The 12508-nt window shown below is 52.1% G+C and overlaps 1 protein-coding gene and 1 pseudogene across 1 annotated transcript in view; one reads left to right on the forward strand and one right to left on the reverse strand.

The window, feature by feature from the left end:
- Positions 1 to 616: 616 nt before the first annotated feature.
- On the reverse strand, positions 617 to 1291 carry LOC129404987 (transcription factor BTF3-like; annotated as a pseudogene).
- Positions 1292 to 5166: 3875 nt separating this feature from the next.
- The window catches only part of HCK (HCK proto-oncogene, Src family tyrosine kinase), a 48359-nt gene continuing 41017 nt past the window's right edge, over positions 5167 to 12508 (forward strand). Inside the window, exon 1 of the mRNA XM_055139466.1 lies at positions 5167 to 5339. The gene's annotated coding sequence lies outside the window, so the exon portion shown is untranslated. The remainder of the gene's footprint in view (positions 5340 to 12508) is intronic.

Genomic DNA, 12508 nt, shown 5'->3' on the forward strand with positions numbered 1-12508 from the left:
CCTACTTGAGCAAATCCATGAGCAACGGGACGACAGTGCTACAGTGCTATGTCAGTATTATGGAATACTACCCAGTAATGAACACAGCAACATCCGGAGACATGTAACAAATGGAAATCTATGACCAAAAGTCAGTCAGTCCTTCGCTACAGCAATGGATGCTAGAAATTTATTATGTTAGGGCATAAGAGAACATCGGGGGTGGGGGTGATAGAAATTCTTTGTATGTTTATTTGGGTAGCAGTGTAGACATTTGTTAAAACTCACCAAGCAGAACATTTATAATGATGCATTTTATTTATTTTTATATTTTACTAGGCAGAGAACTTTATTTTTAATTTTTTATTTATTTATTTTTAATTTATTCTTTTATTGAATCACCATGTGGTAGGCAGAGAACTTTATTAACCTTTGTTTCAAACTTTATTCCCAGGCTTCTTCCTATTAATTAACTGCAAAGAATGACTTGTATGTAAGCCACAACTGAAAAGAGCTCAGGGTCCAAGAGGCTTGAGCTTAAAAATATTAGATCCAGATCTTATTAACAAAATTTTTAAACAGAATTTTTAAAAGCAGTCATAATAGAAAATAGCAGCTCTCGGTAACTTCTCCGGGTTTAATCTCCAGAAGTTGACTCAATTCCATTTGCTTCATTCTTGGAAGCCTCATCAAAATTCTCCACGAGATCTGGAACTTCATCATCCTCATCCTCCTCATCCTCTCCAGTAGCAAGTGGACTGTTTGGACAGAGCTCCAGCCAGCCAGCCTCCTTAAATGAGTCACACTGCACGCAGCTGGTTTAAGATGCCAGGTACCGTTTCTGTGAGCGACTTTGTCTCAGCATGGCCTGTAATGGTGAAAGTGTTTGCTGCCAGAGATGCTTGAACTTTTGGGTTGTTATTTTTTTTTCTTTTTGGGTCACACCCAGCGATGCACAGGGGTTACTCCTGGCTCTGCACTCAGGAATTACTCCTGGCCGTGCTCAGGGGACCATATGGGATGCTGGGAATTGAACCCTGGTCGGCCGTGTGCAAGGCAAACGCCCTACCCGCTGTGCCATTGCTTCAGCCCCCATTTTTTTTTAACTTTTTTTTTTTAACTCTCGGGTTGTTAAAGTGGGTCCCTGTTCCTTGGTTTATGGGTGTATTCACCTCTTCAATACTAGGCATGCTGAGCTGAAGTTTCTTATCATCTGCTCTTCTGTGAACGACCTTTTTTCTTGTGCGAGCAGCTCCTTTCCCACCAATGCTTGCAGTTTGGCAAGCTTCTCTTGGTGCATCGTTTCTTTCATCTTGTAGGAACAGAAATGGGCCGTGCAGGGTGGGGGTGGGGAGCGGGAGCTAGGATCGGCACTCAGGGGGTCTCAGTGGACCAGGTGTGATTAGGTGCACCTGGTGCACTTTATTTATAAAATTTTGTTACAGTTAAGTTGATGAGTTTTTCTTTGTGTGTGTAGGGGGGACGAGTGCGGGGGCACACCCAGGGGTGCTTGGGGCTTACTCCTGGCTCTGCATTCAGAGGTCACTCCTGGTATTAAGTCTCTGTGGTCAGGGGTCACGCCTGGTATTGCTCGGGGAACTGTATATGGTCCTGTACCTTCAGCCCAAGCTAGTGAAAGTTTGCAGAAGATGTACAAGAATGTTTTTTATTAGCATTAGGTAATAACAAAATAAACAGGAAATTGGCTGTTGCTAAGAGAGTATTTCTACTCTGTCAGGTCCTTTGGCATCAAACTTAGAGAAGAAAAGTAGCGAACCTTCCTCTCACATCCCCATAACCTACATGTGTCTCTTCTCCAGGATGTTTCCTGGACATGCCTGGGCAGGCTGGAAGTGCTGGAGGACAGATAGCCCCTGCAAGGCCAGCGGCGCCGGACAGTACGGCCGGTGTGAAATGACAGGGCTCCCTCAGAGCTCAGGAGGGTAACTGAAGTGATTAGCAAACCCAGTTTCCCAGTGAGCGCTGGGTGCCCACAATTGTAACTTCCTCCCTTCTCTGGTCCCATCCCTTCCCTGTCTCACCCACCCGCTCCCCTTTAGTTGATTGCATCTCCTAAAGAACTTTGCCACTGGATTGGTGCTCAAATGGTAAGCACAGCCGCCTTCCAAATAACTCAGTCCCTTGGATCCATGTGAAGGGTCTGCTTCGGGCAACTCAGAGCAAAATCAACGGATGATCCCCTCAAGCCAGCGAAGACAGAAAGACACGGGACGAGGAGTCCAGGAAGCTGGGATCCTCCAAGCATCTGCTCTTCTTGGCAAAGAGAGTCTACAAAATTCTCACCCAGGCCCACCAGCGGGGAGAACATTATTCTTCTGATGGTGGTGTACAGTTAGATGCCACCTAGATATTCATGACTCGGGGCATGAGCAAATACGCCACAGAGGATGTAGACGTTGATTCCAGGGCCGTTACCTTCAGCAGTGTGGACAGGTATCACTAATAGTGACAGAAAAAGGACACAGAACTGAATAGACTGCATTCAGGTCAATGAAAGACAACTAAAAGCATTATGTTTTGTAGCTGCTATATATCTTTCTTTCTTCCTTTTTTTCAGAGTGGGGAGTTTGGGCAACACTTGTTTGTGCTCAGGGGTGACTGGTGCTGCTCAGAAGACCCTATGGGTGCAGACGATTTGAACTCTGGCCAGCCTGTGCAAGACAAGTGCCTGAACCCCTGTACTATCTCCCCGGGCCCCTTCTATCTAACTGACATATCCCATTCATATTCCTACGAGGGAACATTTGGTCATCTCTAGAGAAAATTTTCGTTGTTCCAACTGGGGGAGGGTGTAACTGGGGGTGGGCAGAGTCCAGAAATGGGGATGAAGTGGGTAGGGCGTTTACCTTGCACGCAGCCGACCCGGGTTCAATTCCCAGCATCCCATATGGTCCCCCGAGCACCGCCAGAAGAAATTCCTGAGTGCAGAGCCAGGAGTAAGCCCTGTGCATCAATGGGTGTGACCCCCAAAGAAAAAAAAGACAGAATCCAGAAATGCTAACAATTCATTCATACCCAGTACAGAGCCTCACCACAGAGATGCCACCTCAAAGCCACCAGGGCTAAGCTGAATGCTCGGCACTGTGTCAGTGAACTGTGGAACAAGTGAGGGAAAGACCGATGGCAGCAGCCTGTCCTGGCCTGCAGCAGTGGGGATCCTGCACGTTCTGGGGGAGCGTTCAGCAGATTTCAGGGAGACGGTCCCCCCTTCTCCAAGGGCAGCTGTGCCCTGCCCTTACCCACCCTGGACACAGGGCATTCGGCAGGTACCTCAAACCTGATTTTCCTCAGCCTCAAAGTGCGAAGTCCTTGAAACTGTCTGTCTCCCAGGGGCATAAGGAATAAGCAGGGCAGTTCCTGTGGGTGCAAGAAACTTTGCATGGCATTTGAATAGCAACGGGCTAAGGTGGGGCGCTGACACCACCTTACCGCAGAAAGGCAGGAAGGGTTAGGGAGGGAGGTAAGGGAGGTTCCCAACTAGGAGGGGAAGGGATTGGCCTGTTGGGAGTCCAGGGTGGGTCCTTGGAGGCAAGACCGGGATCCTTTGCTAGGTGGGATTAACCCTTGGGGAGCAGGTTGGAGTCTTTCCATGGGTCCTTAGAAGGGATATGGGGGGGGGGAGGGGATTGCTTAGAAAAGCGATTAGAATCCCTGGGATAAAGTGATAAATCTTGAGAGCCAGGTTAGGATCCTTTAAAGAGAGGAATTGGGATTCTTCTGGTGATTAAAAATCAAAACCATTTTTTTGTGTTCAGGGTTAAAATCTCCCATGGGTGAGGTTACACAGCCTTCAGATGCCAGACCCCGTTCTGTGTGACTTCTGCCAAATCTTGGATGGTAAAACTCAGATTACCAAGCAGTGTGTGCGTTTGTTGGGGGGGTGGGACAGATAATGAAGAGGCAGACTAGAGGTGACATGGGGACAATTATGAAGTGTCTTGGGTACTTTGGTGATGGCGGCAAACATTAACACTATAGTAACCATGTTACCTAAATAACAACAATAATACAAGTGTGGAATTCAAATTCCTTTCAGGGGCAGAGTTAGGCTCTTGGCAGGGGGAGATGGTTGGGGTTCGGGAGGGCGGGTTAGAATGCCTGAAGAGTGGGGTTTAGCCAGGTTTCATCTTTGAGGCTCCAGGGAGAAGAGGGACTAGAATAGATGAGGAGAGGGCTGGGCCAGCCGTAGGCAGAGCACGATCCTTGCATGTGTGAGGTCCTGGCCCCCATCTGCAGCATCTGGGCGGGAGGAACAAAAACACACCGGCGTGTGCTTACGTGTTAGGGCACTTGGAAAAGGGGCTTCGGGATAGGATCTTTGGGGGCAGATCACAATTGGGGGAGTGCGAGGTTCTAAGGGTTAGGATCCTAGGGACGGTGTGGGGTGTGGGGGCTCGCCTAGGAACTTCCTGAGAGCACTGTTTGAGAAACCTGCGGGGACTGGAGTGACAGCACAGCGGAATAGGGCGTTTGCCTTGCACGCGGCCGACCCAGGTTCGATTCCCAGCATCCCATATGGGCCTCTGAGCACCGCCAGGGGTTATTCCTGAGTGCAGAACCAGGAGTAACCCCTGTGCATCGCCAGGTGTGACCCAGAAAAAGCAAAAAAAAAAAGAGAGAGAGAGAGAGAGAGAGAGAGAGAGAGAGACAGAGAGAGAGACAGAGAGAGAGAGACAGAGAGAGACAGAGAGAGAGAGACAGAGAGAGACAGAGAGAGAGAGAGACAGAGACAGAGAGACAGAGAGAGACAGAGAGAGAGAGAGAGAGAAAGAGAGAGAGGAGAGAGAAAGAGAGAGGAGAGAGAGAGAGAGAGAGAAAGAGAAAGAGAGAGAGAGAGAGAAGAGAGAGAGAGAGAGAGAGAGAGAGAGAGAGAGAGAGAGAGAGAGAGAGAGAGAGAGAGAGAGAGAGAGAGAGAGAGAGAGAGAGAGAGAGAGAGAGAGAGAGAGAGAACCTGTGAAGGAATTCGGCTCCCGTAGGTGGGAACCGACCCGTAGGTGGGGACCGAGCCGAAGCTCCCTGGGGTGGGGCTAGGCTCGGGGCGTGGCCACGTGGGGGGCTGGTAGGGGGCGGGGCAGGGGCGGGGCTAGAATCGCCTGCTGCAAGGGCCGGCGGTGGCTCAGTGCGCGCCTCGGGGTCTTTGGTCCCAGACCAGGCGCGCGTCGGAGGTGCGAGTGGCCGGGGGTGGGGGCCAGCCCGAGGGTTGCTCAGGACACGGAAGCCCCTCGTCCTGCAGCCCTTCTTCTTCCTCCCGGGGCGCGACCCCGCGGGCTGCCGCGCTGGGGGGCCGCTCGAGCTGCGAGGATCCGGGCTGCCCCGCCCGACGACCAGCGGGCGCCCAGGTGAGTCCGGCGGGCAGGGCACGGGGGGGTGGAGGGGTGGGGCGGGGGGACCGGGACCCCCTGGCTTCCGGCTCGGCCCGAGGGTGTGCGGGCTGCGGGGGGCGCCCGAGTTGGGGGCGAGGGGCAGGCGAGGCCGGGCGGATGGAGGCGCCGTCGGGCCGCGGTGGACAGGCAGGGCGCTGGACTTGGCCCGCCCAGCCCGGGCGGACGGGGCTCCCGCGATGCCCACCTGCGAAGGTGGCGAGTCCGGGAGAGCCGGCGAGCCGGGGAAGGAAGCTTTAAGCTGGAGTCGTCTAGGTTCCCCTTCTGCAAAACAAGAAAACAAGAGAGAAAAAAGAGAAGCAAAGAACCGGGCCCGGAGGGGAAGCCCTTAGGGTTCCCGGTAGCGGAGGGGGGATGGGGAAGGGGGTGACGGGTCACAGAGGGGTGGCCGGAGGGCGACTGCCGGAGTGGGGAGGGCAGCTAGCTGCAGACGTGACCTGGAGGCGACACACCCGGGCCGGGCTGCAGCTAGGGCCTCCCCTGCCGCCGCCCCCCCAGCCCCGCCCCGCGGCCCAGCCCCCGGGAGGTCTAGGTCAAACCCCTAAAGCTTCTGGACACACGCGCCAGGCCGGCCCTGTGGCCCGTGGCGTTGTGAGAACCACCCGTCTCTGAATTCCTTCCTCCTTCATCGTTCCAAGGCTGCAGTTTGGGAAAGGGCTTGGGCAGATGCCTGGTGGACCTGGGCTTGTGGAGTGGGACCGCTCTGCCTGTTTCGTGGCATGGCCGTGAGAGACAATGACCGCTGGCCTACTGACTTATTTTATTGTGTCTTTTTTTTTTTTTTTGAGGGGCTTGGGGTCTCCCGGGCACTGCTAGGGGCTGGGGCCAGTCTTAACTCAGCCAGCTGGGCCTGATGGTTCAGGCTTAGGGCCCAAAGGTGTGGTGTGGTGCTTGGGGGGGCCCTCGTGACAGGAACCGCTGGAGTCAGGGCTTCCAGCATACCCAGAGGTGCCAGGATGTGTCGAGGCGTGCTGGGATCCAACCAGGTCCCACACCTGCAAGAATGTGCTGTTTTCCCCGGCCCCAGGCTTGGTTTAAAGCTGGGGCTGAGTTGCTGAGAGAGGCTGCCTGCTCAGTGCCTGTTCACGGCGGCATCTCTGTTACCGACTAACTTTACTGTATGTTAGAACCACTCTACAAGGCTTGTGAAAACACCTGTTTCTGGGCCCCAGCCTCTGCTTTTCTGATCTGGTAGGTCTGGCTCAGGCCCGCGAGGACCTGGGTTGGATCCTCACTCTGAGAAGTGGTTGCGCAGTGGTTAGAGGGACCAGCTCCCTAGCCCAGTTTTCTGTCAACGACCCCCTTGCAGGGAAGAGGTTCAAATACAGAAAAGTGTGGACCCTAATATATCCCCCAAGAACTCCACCTGAAAAGAGCAGATGTTAACTCTGGTCCTGTCTCCCTCGGGTTTTCCTTTTAGCTGTTGAGGTTTGAATCCAGGGCTTCACACATGCAAGGCAAGAGCTCTAGTACTGAGCTAAGTCCCTGGCTCACGTGTTTTTGCTGTTTTGGTTTGGTTTTTTTGGGGGGGGCCCACACCCAGTGGTGCTCAGGGCTTACTCCTGGCTCTGCGCTCAAGGATGACTTCCTGGTTGGGCTCAGGGGACCATCAGGGGGTGCTGGGGATTAAATTCTGGTTGGTGGCATGCACGGGACACGCCTTACCTGCTGGGCTATGGCTCCAGCCACACACACTCCCCGACACACACTCACTCACTCACACACACACACACACACATACATATACACACACACACACACGCGCGGTTTTATGTGTCAGGTGCAGGGGGTCTGGTGCAGCTCCAGGGACTGTGGTATCACGGATGTAATCTGCGGGCTCCAGCATGCAAAGCACATGCTCCAGACCTTGGAACCATCTCCTCAGCCCCTTGTCAGGTTTTTAAAACTAAAATTCTAAACGTAAGAGATAAAGTTGAAGCGTCTCCCACACGTCTGCCCTGGTCCTGCTTCTTTGCCATCCCAGGGACCCTGCCTGCCATGAATTACAGTCCTTAGTGTGTTACCTATGTACACGGGCACAAACAATGCATGCAGTTTGTTTTGTGTTTTCGTTTTTTGGTTTGGGGACACATCTGGTGGTGCTTCGGGGTTACTCCTGGCTCTGCGCTCAGAATCACTCCTGGCGGTGCTCGGGGCATCATATGGGATGCCCGGGGATTGAACCTGGGTTGGCTGCGTGCAAGGCAAATGCTCTTCCCGCTGTACTCTCGCTCCAGCCCTATAATTCTGTGCTTTAAATGTCTATATCAGTGCTACTGGTGAGTTTCTGCGCTTTCCTTTTCAGCTGTTTTCTCCTGTTCTGTTGTCAGAATCTACCCCTTAGGAGAAATCCAGGTCCAGGTCATTCCTTCTATATTGGTGTTCCAGCGGGTGACCATCTGCATTTTTCTCGTTCCCTTGTGGGCACACCTTCGGCCTCTTCCAGATGTCCACCCACTACCGACAGTAGTGGACTGCCAGCACTCTGCTGCATGTGGGGTCATGAGCAGTGCTCCTTGGGGGACAGGCCGAAAGCCTAGATGGCTCTCTGGGAGTGGGGAACTCTTATATCTTTTTCATGTAAGAGGATGGCTAAAGCCTGCTAGAATGGGGAGGCCAAGGAGTCTGGAGCAGAAGGGGAAAAAAAAATCTGCTTTTGTTAACCTCCTGGCCACCCACGAGTTCTCACATTCTCAGCTGCAGGGGGACAAAGAGGTTCAGCAAATTACTCCCTGGCTCTGGCACTTAGTAGATGCTCAAACAATGGAAGAGCAAAAATTCTTTTTCTTTTTTTTAAGTTAGAATTTAAAAAATTTAATGTCTTTGGGACTCCGCACCAGGCTGTTTTCACTCGGGGCGCCCCAGAGGGGGAGCGGGTGAGAACCCTCCCTGCCCCAAGGGAGCCAGCCCTGGCAGCTGACCTCCGCTACCCAATTGCCACTGCCACGCTACAGGCCGCTTTTCGGACCACGCGGCCGAAAGACACTTTCTACCCATTTTCCATAATTACCACACCATATTTGATGGAGTTCAGACAGTAGGCAACAAATCATAGAGAGTAATATATATATCTATGTATGTATACATACCTCTCGGAGAGTCCGGCAAGCTCCCGAGAGTATCCCGCCGGGACGGGCAGAGCCTGGCAAGCTACCCATGGCGTATTCAATATGCCAAAAACAGTAACGATAGGTTTCATTCCCCTGACCCTGAAAGAGCCTCCAATCGTTGGGAAAGACGAGTAAGGGAGGCTGCTAAAATCTCAGGGCTGGGAGGAATAGAGACGTTACTGGTGCCCGCTCGAGTAAATTGACGAACAATGGGATGACAGTGATACAGTGATACAGTGAATGTCTTTTGGGGCCAGAGCAATAGTACGGTGGGTAGGGTGTTTGCTTTACATGTGGCTGATCCAGGCTGGATCCCCAGCATCCAGTATGGTTCCCTGAGCACTGCCAGAAGTAATTTCTGAGTGCAGCATCAGGAGTAACCCCTGAACATTGGTCCCCCCCCCCAAAATTAGTGTCTTTTTTTTTTTCTTTTTGGATCACACCCAGCGATACTCAGGAGTTACTCCTGGCTCTGCACTCAGGAATTACACCTGGCGGTGTTGGGTGACCATATTGGATGCTGGGGATTGAACCTGGGTTGGCCTCGTGCGAGGCAAACGCCCTCCCCGCTGTGCTATCACTGCAGCCCCTAGTGTCTTTTTTTTTTTTTTTTTGCGTTTTTTTGGGTCACACTTGGAGATGCTCGGGCGTTCCTCCTGGCTCTGCACTGAGGAATCACTCCTGGCAGTGTTCAGGGGACTGTATGGGATGCTGGGGATCAAGCCCTGGTCAGCCAGTGCAAGGCAAACACCCTTCCTGCTGTGCTATTGCTCCAGCCCCATGTAGTGTCTTTTTAAAGTCTTCTTTTCCATGCACTTTAAAATTGAACACTATTAGGACAATGGCACAGATACAGATCGTATCTTACTTATTCAAACGGCATTGCATTGCAAATCTTTTCCATGTCATTAAAATGTCCTCGAGTCCCCGCACTCCCCGTTCTCTGTGGAGGTGGTGGTGGTGACCAGGTTCGCTCCCTGCGGACCTCACACGGGTAGTTGCGGTGCTTGGCAGGGGTACAGTCCTTCAGAGTCTGTGCACCCCTTTTTCTGCAGCGCTCACACACCTGTCTGTGGCGAGGCCAGAAGTCACCTGCTGCACTGGTTGTCACAGAAGAGACACGGGGCACAGGGAGAGCCTCCAGACTCTCACTCAGCGCATGGCAACCCTGGAGACACACCTGCTTGCAGGGCAGGTGCCTTAGCTGGGAAACCATCTCTGGGACTCTGTATCCGGGAATTGCTTGTTTGTTTGTTTGTTTCGGGGCCACACAGTGGTGCTCAAGGATTACTCCTGGCTCTGCACTCGGGGATCAGTCCTGGTGGGTCTGGGTGTCATATGTGGTACCGGGGGTCAAACCCGAGTAAGCCGTGTGCAAGGCAAACACTCTATGCTCCGTCCTGTGGCTCTGGCCCCTGACTTTGTAGTGGACATACATGATTCCACATATTGGATGCACTATAATTTTTACTAAAGCTATAGTATGTTTAATGAATATAACCTATGTTATGTGAATAATAAGCTTATTTGTACTTGAGTTTCAGGCATACGGTGTTCCAACACAGTCCCATCACCAGTGTCAACTTCCTTGCACCAATGTCCCCAGTTTCCCTCCCAACCCCTATCCTTAATTTTTTTAAAGAAGAGGTTTTTGTTTTTTTTTTCTCCAGGGCTGGAGAAATAGTATAGTGGGGAGGGCACCCGCCTTGCTGTGTAGTCAACCTGGATTTTATCCCTGGTACCAAATATGGTCCCCCGGGCTTGGAATGATTCCTGAGTGCAGATCCACTAATGAGCCCAGAAAACTGCCCCAGAAATTGAAAGAAAAGAAAATAAAGGAAAAAGGAAAGAAAAAGGAAGAATCCATTTACTTTTGAGAAGAGATGATTGGGTTTTTAGACACCAGCTGTGCTCAGGGCTTACTTTTTCTTCTGTGCTCAGGGCTCATTCTTGGCGGTGCTCCGGGGACCTTTTGCAGTGCCAGGGGTCTAACTGGCCACATTCAAGGCACACACCTTAACCTCATACTATCTCTCCTGTCCCAAGGTGGAGTCACTGCGGTTTGTTTAACATATAACCAGGGATTTTTTTATATATAATTTGCAGTTATTTTTAAATGTTTTTGAGAGGTTCTGGCATAGACTTGGGTCTCCAGATACCGAATTTGAAAACAGTGGGTAGCTTTTCCTCTCCTTTGTGGGTTAGTTTCACCCCTACGTCCATATCAGTTGGCTCTACACAGCGATTCTTTTAAATAAATTGCCACATTTAAAATGAAGGAGAGAGGGCTGGAGAGATAGCACAGCGGGTAGGGCGTTTGCCTTGCACGTGGCTAACCCAGGTTCGATTCCCAGCATCCCATATAGTCCCCCGAGCACTGCCAGGAGTAACCCCTGTGCATCGCCAGGTGTGACCCAAAAAGCAATAAATAAATAAATAAAATCAAGGAGAGGGGCTGGAGTGGTAGTCCAGCGGGTAGGGCATTTGCCTTGTATGCGGCCAACCGGGATTTGATCCCCGGCATCCTAGGTGGTCCCCTGAGCACCAACAGGAGTGATTCCTGAGTGCAGAGCCAGGAGTAACCCCTGAGCATCGCCAGGTGTGGCTCCAAAACAATAATAATAATAATAATAACAATAAAATAAAATCAAGAAAGAACACAGGAGTCTGAATTTCTGTCTTCTGTTGAGAAACTGGAAGGCGACAGCCCTCAGGCTAGAGCCCCACCCCCCTCACTCCCCTGATCTCAAAGCCAAAGAGGGGCCTCTCCTGGGCTCCACCTGTGCTGTCCTGTTAGTACCATCCTCTCTGGACCACTTTCCTCAAGTTCATCACCCCGTGCTCCCCTAAAGCCCTGTGAGTTTCCAGCCCTAGCCTTCCTATTGTGACACGCCTGCTTTTTCATATACATAAAAGAAAGGAAAGTTGGTCTCAGAGAAGGTAAGGAACTTTCTCAAAGTCACGCAGCAAATTAGTAGTACCATTGCTCTTAGCCTCTTTCTTAATAATCTCCCATGGCACTTTGCTCTCATCCTGTTTCTCCATTTTCTCCCGAACAGAGCTTCTCTCCTTAAATCCTGTGACGCAGGGCACACGCATGCAGCAGAGAGAGCAGGAAGCACTCTCATCTCTGCCGGAGCAGTGAGGAGCAGCAGGTGCCAGGGACAGCTGGGTGGAGCGCTGCGCTCCAGGTCACGATGGGTTGGGCTCAGCCTCTCGCCCTCTGAGTCCCCACTTCCTCATGTGTCCAATGGGAATCGGGGGCCAGAGTGATAGTACAAGAGGTAGGGTGCTTGCCTTGCACACGGCTGACCCCTGTTCAAACCGTGGCATCCCCTATGGGCCCCTGAGCACCGCTGGGAACAATGCCTGAGTATAGAGCCAGGAGTAACCCTGAGCATCGCCAGGTATGGCCCCCCAAAGGAAGAATTTTAAAAGAAAAGAAAAACAGGAATCAACGGGATGTCACCTCACCACTCCCATGGTGTGATCCCTTTGGTGTTAACATACATGCAGTGATACCACTTGTTTTCCACAGGGTAGGGGAGGCGGGGTCTTAGTTGGAGTTTTCCAACTAAGAACACCCTTGAGCGCCAAGGAGAGCTCAAAGGGCTGAGAACATGGTGCTATGCAATGATGTTCACTGCGCACACACACACACACACACACACACACACACACACACACCCACCCCTGCCACACATGTTCCACAGACATAACCTGTTCGGACCACATGACGTATGCGGTCACCAAAGACCTTGGGAGGAGAGTGGGGAAGTGAGAGAGAGAAGAGGAGGTGGCCAGTAGCGGGGTCACCATCGAATCACTTACCACTGGGTGCCCCTGATGCTCAGGCCACAAGGAGCCTGTAAGCCAGTGGGTCCCGGGGTGTGGGGACTGGCAGGTCCACCCGTCCCCTGCCAGGGAGGACTGTGGTCACTTCCATAGCATTTCCATGGAGCAAGTTCATGGGCAGAGCTGGCCCTAGTGACCATGGAGAACTCTCGGGCAGGAGCT

Source organism: Sorex araneus, chromosome 5 (genome assembly GCF_027595985.1).
Source record: "Sorex araneus isolate mSorAra2 chromosome 5, mSorAra2.pri, whole genome shotgun sequence".
In the NCBI taxonomy this organism is placed as follows: domain Eukaryota; kingdom Metazoa; phylum Chordata; class Mammalia; order Eulipotyphla; family Soricidae; genus Sorex; species Sorex araneus.